This window comes from Mesoplodon densirostris, chromosome 1 (genome assembly GCF_025265405.1).
Source record: "Mesoplodon densirostris isolate mMesDen1 chromosome 1, mMesDen1 primary haplotype, whole genome shotgun sequence".
Taxonomy (NCBI): domain Eukaryota; kingdom Metazoa; phylum Chordata; class Mammalia; order Artiodactyla; family Ziphiidae; genus Mesoplodon; species Mesoplodon densirostris.
In genome coordinates, this window is record NC_082661.1 from 60,049,492 (window position 1) to 60,057,419 (window position 7,928).

Consider the following 7,928-nt stretch of genomic DNA (forward strand, 5'->3'; position numbering starts at 1 on the left):
TATCATGCTTCTACCTCTGATAAGCCTTGGCTCCACATTTTAGATCCCTTTGTTCTTGGGCTTCTCAAGATCTCTCCGGCTCTCAGAAATCTCTTCTGCAATTGACAATTCTCCTTGAGCAAGCACAGAACAATATCTTCTTAAATCCTGGCCCTGTCATCTTTATTTCTTTGTTAATTTCTTGATGCCTTTGAGCAAAAAACCTCTTTTGCTTGTTCTTTTTTGTTATGATCAACAGGTGGTTTAATATGAGTTACTTAGTGTATTTGTCAGGATTCTCCAGAAAAATAAAAGTAATAGAATATGAAGATATAGATATAGATATAGATACAGATACAGATATAAGAGGATGTTTAATTTAGGAACTGGCTCATGTGGTTAAGGCAAGTTGAAGAAACAAGAAAGTCAGTGGCATATTTCAGTCCAAGCCCAAAGGTCTGAGAATGAGAGGGGCCAATGGTATAAGTCAAAGAGTGCAAAAGTTTGAGAACCAGGAGCTCTGATATCTGAGAGTAGGAGAAAATGAATGTCTAGCTCAAGTAAAGAGAACAGAAATTTGCTCTTCTTCAGATTTTTTTGTTCTATTTAGACCCTCAATGGATTAGATGATGCCAACCCACACTCAAGATGATGGAAGTTCTCTAGTCAGTCTACTGATTCAAATGCTAATCTCTTCCAGAAACACCATCACAGACACACCCAGAAATAATGTTTTACTGGCTATCTAAGCATACCTAGTCTGCTACGACCAGCACTTGAAAGTCACACTGAATATACTTATTTTGTCTAGTTAGAAGATAGAGATGTACCAACAGAAACAATTTTAAATTGACTTCAGCATTCCAATATTAACAGACAGCCCATTTCTTGGTCTTTCTCTTTGCTAAGATAAGAGACAATAGATAGATCTTAATAGATAATTAAGATTTCTACCTTTCTATCCTCTTTTTTTGGACCTCTATTTTCAGTTAACTCCCAGACCATGTCTTTTCCTCTCAGAAGCAAAAGCAAAACTCACATTCTCTCTCTCTCTCTTTTTTTAAAAACAAATTAACTGTATTGTTACCACTTCAGTCCTTGATATGTTTACAAAAATATCAGTTTGAAATACATTATTGAAAGTGAGTACAATAAATAGAAAATAAGGATGAATGGTGCTTGAGACATATCAAGAAACTTATCTTCATCTATTGCCTACTGTTGTAGACAAAATTTGACACACAATCAGCATTATTGAAATAGCAGTCAAGGTACCTGGGAGAGAGGTGCAGACTATATAAAAGTAGCTTAAAACTCTGAACCACTCACGAAAAAAAAAATTCACTTTACTGGAATCTAACCTCAGTATAACACTGAATTATCTACTACTACTCATAAGAACAATTTAAAAGTAAGAAAAATGCCTGGGAAACTTCATTAACAGTATTTTTAAGTTAAAGTTTTTACTTTAAATATCTGATGATTACTCAAGTATCCTAAGCCATGAGGCAGTCCCTAAAGACAATAAGTTATAAATAGTCTGAATATAATAACTTAAATGTGATATGGTTAATATAATACACACTGCATGTGTATCTCAACCAACATCTTTCAGGTGAGGTGAGAATTAAAAGGTTTAAATTTACCGTTTCAATTTCTGTTCAGTAGAATGATGTCAGTATTCTTGTAACAGTGATGACATTCATTATTGTAAATATGCTAATATACATATTACTCTGAATTACACTTGACTGATTTCTATGTACACATGGTTCCATATTCCAAATGAAAAATTTCAACGGTACAGGTTTATAATCAAAGCTGAGGTTAACAAATGCTTTTTGACTTCTGAAAGCACTTCCTAAAAGTGAATAAACTAGTTATAAGTAGGTGACCATTTCCTTTTTCCCTTTACCATGATGAACTTCATGAAACATTAATTCCCAAGGTATATTCGTTTCTGGACCATACCGCTTACATGCTCTTCTTTCAAAGGCAGTTACCATTTGCTTTACAACTTCATCTAAAACAATGTGGTAAGCTGAAAGTGTAGAAGTGAGCAAAATCAAAAGAAATTGAACAATCTAAAATACAAATTCTTGGGTAGCCAGGAAGAATTTGGGCTAAATCGTCAAACAGTCTCCAAATGATTTAAGAGCTTCCCATCAGTACAGGTTGCTTTACCAAATGTGGTTTCACCAAGGTTACTACTGATGCATAGCGCTCGAATACAGGTGGAGACCCAATTTCTAATCATGTTTAGCAGTATCCAGATCCACTTGATATACATCTGATTTTTTGCACCAAGGAACAAAATGCTTGTAATCCTCCATTCCCGATACTACATCATACATTTCCTGCATAGAATATCCTATAACTCTCCTCTCTGAATATTCTTTTCTTTTGTTTATTAGTGGCGCAGCAGTTCTGAAGAAAGTTCTTGCATATACCTCCTTAGGCAAAATTGAGGTATGTAATGGAAGAGTTCTGCACATCAGTATCCCACAGGAATCTAAATACCTGACATTTCCACAAGTCCCTGCACTGGAGCCAGGGCCCCCGCCACTGGCGCAGGCTTCACACGGCATCCTGAGACCAGCCTTTTTCAGGGCCCCCGATGGTCTGAGCTGCCATGATCATCTTACTGAAAATTTCAAATTATCTTGCAGAAGCCCTCAAACACTCTATTGTTACAAAGTATTTCCCTTGTATTTGAAAGGTAGATGTCCCATTTTTTAAACCATATAAATTAAGGAGACCCTTTCCACTATATGAATTCTGGTGCCATGTGTTAAAATATTTTTTTTTCACCACTCTACACCTTTTTAATTTTTCTTTTCTCTACCAGGTAGATTATCAGATCTTGGCTGAGAAGATATTGAGCCTTTAATTCTTTATCACCATTTTATCTGTTACCTATGAGCTGAACTGTAGAAGGATCTCAACACAAGCTATCTGGCTTTCCAATTAATACATTTCTATAAATCCTACTTAAAATTACAACACTATTTTTTCCTTTTCTGATAATACTTATTACTGCACAAAAAACTAAGAAAACACATTTTAAAAATAAAATACATATCTACAACAGTTGTACAGATGAGTTTTCTGGGGAAACTTCTTTCTATAATTACAAAACAGAAAATCTAGGATCTGATCATATAATTAATTTCATCAAAACAAAATCTCAGTATTTGTTGAATATTCTCTGGAGAGTTCACACATTCATATTTCCTCAAAATATCACCTATAATCTAATGACTCCTACATATTTATCTCTAGCTCCTGATTCTAACCTCCAGTTTCTAGTTGTATATCTATCAATGCTGTTATCCCTCCTCCTGCTTATCTATATTTTAGCACTTAACCAGGGAATAATAACTCCATATTGTCCCCCTTTTCCCCCCATAAACTGCTAAATGACTTATTTATCTCTATCTCCATAGTACTTGTGCTCTTGAGTCATATATTTGTATTGTATTAATTAAATTGAATAAATTACCATGTTTAAAAAGATACTTGAGAAGATTCTATAATAGCCTTTTTTATATATTTTATAACTATTTATAAAATCTACATTATATAGAGAATATACATTCTAATGTATATACATTTTAATATATATAAATATACATTACTTATTTATTTTTCTGATATTAATTCCTCATACTTCAGCTTTACCATGACTTTTTCCCCTTGTCTCAATGAGAAGAGAGGAAACATATTCACTGCTTCCATCTGTATACCATCTCTTTCAGAACATAAAGATTTATTAAGCATCCTTTCCTCTTCTCTTGTCTTTGACTTACCTGGTTTTCTTTTATGACTTACTTCCCAAACTTTTAATCACTCCCATTGCCTTTTCTTAGGCATTTTCCAAGGTATTCACATCTCTATATCTGTAGTAAGATATAGGGCCACAAAAAGGAACAAATACACCAGTTGGATTAGAGAAAGAGTAAGAAGACTGATTTGCGGTTAACTTTAGGTAGACTTACAAAACTTTACTTACATATCCAGCTCTCATAAATAGATCACTAGTCAAAGATTCCAAAACACACACAAAGAGGCTCCTTTTTCTGTAAACCTACCAGTGAAGCCATGCCATTAAAATGCTAGTGGGCTTTTCCAGTGGCTCCTTTATTTACTAGTCAAGGTCCACATGTAAGGAAAGTCTTGCGACTGAGATTATGACATTCATCACTTGATCAATATTATTTATACATTCTGTGGTGTTCATGGGTGAAGGCACTATATAAATATTGTCATTACTATAAATAAGTTAATATCACAGGAGAAATAAGTGTATTTGCTTGAAGACCCAGTACAAAAATGATAAATGAGGGAAGTTGGTGAGAAAAAGCATTTTTCTTGGCCTGTGGTCAAAAACCAAAGCTTTAAACAATTGCAGGGAACTTTCTCTAGACATGAACTGGGAAACAAATTTAGCTAAATATAAATCAAAGGAGTTCTCTTTATTGTAATTCAAGGATACCATAATATAGGAGGCAAGGTAGATTGCCAAAGGAAGAAACAAATATTTCCTCCCCAATAGAGAGATCTTTGTAAAGCATGAGTTTTTCACTTCTATTGTCACAATTCCTTGATGCACACAGAGAGGCATGCTGTGGCCTACAAACAGGAGTTATGGAATTCTGGCTAAGAGGTGGTGAGAAGAACACTGTTGTGAAGCCAAGTACCACTGAGTTAAAGCTGCAGCTTCACTGTTACCTGCCTGCTCTTGAGTTACTTATTCTGTGCCTCAGTCTTCTCTTTTACAAGATGAATCTAGTAATAGTAGGGATCTTAGTGTATTCAGTACCCAGCACAGTCCTTAGCCCACAGCTAATATTCAGTAAATGTTATCTTTGTCATTAGTTTTACTAGATTTTTTTCCAAAATCCATTCCTATATGGCTTTTCAGTTGATCCTAACTTATTTTATTTACTCACTACCAGGAACTCACTCTGAACACTTGCTTGAGCTGGTCTGGGAAATTCTATACATTTCCTTGATCATGGTGGGTTTTTCATTATGCATTTATATTTTGTGCTCTTTTCACATATTTGGTCTGATAAAGTTTCACTTCTTATTTCATATGTAGTTCTAAATTTACTTCATTTTTTGTCTTTTTCTTCAAACATGACTAGTTTTAAGTACTTTCCATTTTCTGTTCTCTTAGGTTTTTATTATTATTTTTTTTACAATGATACCTGTTACATTCTTTGAATGACTTCTTCCCTAGCTAAAATGTAAATTCTCTAAAGACAGGGACTATATACTATTCATCATTGGGTCTCTCAGAACCTAACACTTTTCTAAGCATGTAGAAAGCACTCAGTAAGTGTTCAATGCATAAACTGAATATAATACAATATGACAATGCTAAAATATGAAATAATATAAAATATTAGAAATATGAAAAATAGAAAATTGAGAAATTTAGACTCATAGAATGTGAAGTAGAAAAAATGATATACAAGTTATTTTTGAATGCCAAGGAAGATCTCTAAGAAAAGATACTAAAAATCACTTTTATACACTGAAAATGACTACTTTTTTACCCAATATGATATCAAGCATTTATATTATAACACAAATTATACACAAATATAAAAATATAGAAGAGAAGTGCCCCAATATACTGACTGCCTATAGGTGATAGAATTAGAGGTGAGTTATATTTTATATTTTTCTGTAGTTCCAAAATCTGTAACAAAAGCTTTTATTATTATTATAAGTAAAGAATACCTATGTATTTTTTATTTTATTTTATTTTTTTGTCCTTCCATAGTCATATCTCTCTGACCACAGCCAGAGGTCTTTTTATTCTTTCCAATTTTACTGAGATATAATCGACATAGAACACCATATAAGTTTAAGGTGTACAGCACAATGATTTGACTTACATACATCATGAAATGATTACCACAGTATGTTTAGTGAACATCCATCAGATCATATAGATACAAAATTAAAGAAATAGAAAAAAATGTTTTCCTTATGGTGAGAACTCTTAGGATTTACTTACTCCTTAACAACTTTCATATGTAACATACATCAGTGTTCTTAAATTTCTCATGTTGTACATTACACCCTAGTACTTATTTATCTTAGAACTGGAAGTTTGTACCTTTTTACTGCCCTCATCCAATTCCCCGTCCCCCCACCCACTGCCTCTGGTAACCACAAATCTGATCTCTTTTTCTATCAGTTTGTTTGCTTGTTTTTGTAGTATAATTGACCTACAGCACTATGTTAGTTCCTGTTACACAACATAGTGATTTGATATTTCCATACATTTCAAAATGATCACCACAATAAGTGTAGTTACCATTTGTCACCATACAAAGATATTACATTATTATTGACTGTATTCCCCACACTGTACATTTCATACCTGTGACTCATTTACCCTGAGACTGGAAATTTGTATCTCTTAATCTCCCTCACCTATTTCTCCCCTCCCCTTACCCATTCCCCTCTGGCAACCACCTGTTTGTTCTTTGTATCTATGACTCTGTTTTATTTTATGTTTGTTCATTTGTTTTGTTTTTTAGATCCCACATATAAGTGAAATCATACAGTATTTGTCTTTCTCTGTCTGACTTATTTCACTTAGCATAGTACCCTCTAGGTCCATCAATGTTGTTGCAAATGATTTCATTCTTGTTGAAATGTTGCAAAGATTTCATTCTTTTTTATGGCTGAGTATATTTCATTGTTTGTATACACACCACATCTTTTTTATACATTCATCTACTGATGGGTGCTTAGGTTGCTTCCATACCTTGCTATTGTAAATAAAGCTGCAATGAACATAGGGGTGCATATATCTTTCTTAATGAGTGTTTTTGCTTTCTTTGGATAAATACCCAGGAGTGGAATTGATAGACTGTATGGTAGTTCTGTTTTTAATTTTTTGAGGAATCTTCATACTGTTTTCCACATTGGCTGCCCCAATTTACATTCCTACCAACAGTGCACAAGTCTTCCATTTTCTCCACATACTCACCAACAGTTGTTATTTGTTGTCTTTTTGATGATAGCGGTTCTGACAGGTGTGAGGTGAAATCTCATTGTGGTTTTCATTTACATTTCCCTAATGATTAGTTATGCTAAGCCAGCCAGAGATCCTTTTAAGCACTCCTGTGATTAGATTCAACCCTCCCAGACAATCCAGGATAATCTCCCCATCATGAGGTTCTTAATTTTTTTTTGGGGGGAGAGGGGATTTTTTTTTTATTCAAACAGAAAGTCACAAAAATTATAATCATCCCCATCAGTTCACTCAGTCCCATGTAATTAATATTTTATCTTGATCTTTTGTTAACACTTTTTTGAATTCATCAGTTTTCCATTAGAGTTCTGAAAATGCTTATTCATTCAGTTCAGCAGTATAGTCAGTTACCAGAAACCTGTACTTGTCAGAGTCTTTTCCATGAATTCCTTGAAGATGAAACCCTTTTATAGGAACATTTTTGCAAAAGCATCAGAGTATACCCAGAACTGTCTGTAAATGACAAAAGACTTAAAAATTACCATGGTTCAAGATTTGATGAAAGTTCATAATAATGCAATTGACAAGGAAATTTAGTTATTTCTGAGATATATATTTTAAAGTAATAACTAGAATTATGACATAACATTATACCAGAACATATAAGATTTTTAGAAATTTCATGTAATGTCTGAAACATTTATACTAACAGATTTCCATATTTTTGTTGCAATGGTAAATGAGAGTGTTTCCATAGTTTCACTTTCAGATTTTTCACCATTGGTGTGTAGGAATGCAAGAGATGTCTGTGCATTAATTCTGTATCCTGCAACTTTACCAAATTCATTGATCAGCTCTAATAGTTTTCTGGTGGCATTTTTTAGGATTCTCTATGTATGGTATCATGTCATCTGCAAACAGTGACAGTTTTACTTCTTCTTTTCCAATT

At 33.5% G+C, this 7,928-nt stretch overlaps 1 pseudogene; it reads right to left on the reverse strand.

Annotated features, from left to right (window-relative positions):
• Positions 1 to 1,859: 1,859 nt before the first annotated feature.
• Positions 1,860 to 2,489, reverse strand: LOC132488136 (coenzyme Q-binding protein COQ10 homolog B, mitochondrial-like; annotated as a pseudogene).
• Between the last annotated feature and the right edge of the window lie 5,439 nt (positions 2,490 to 7,928).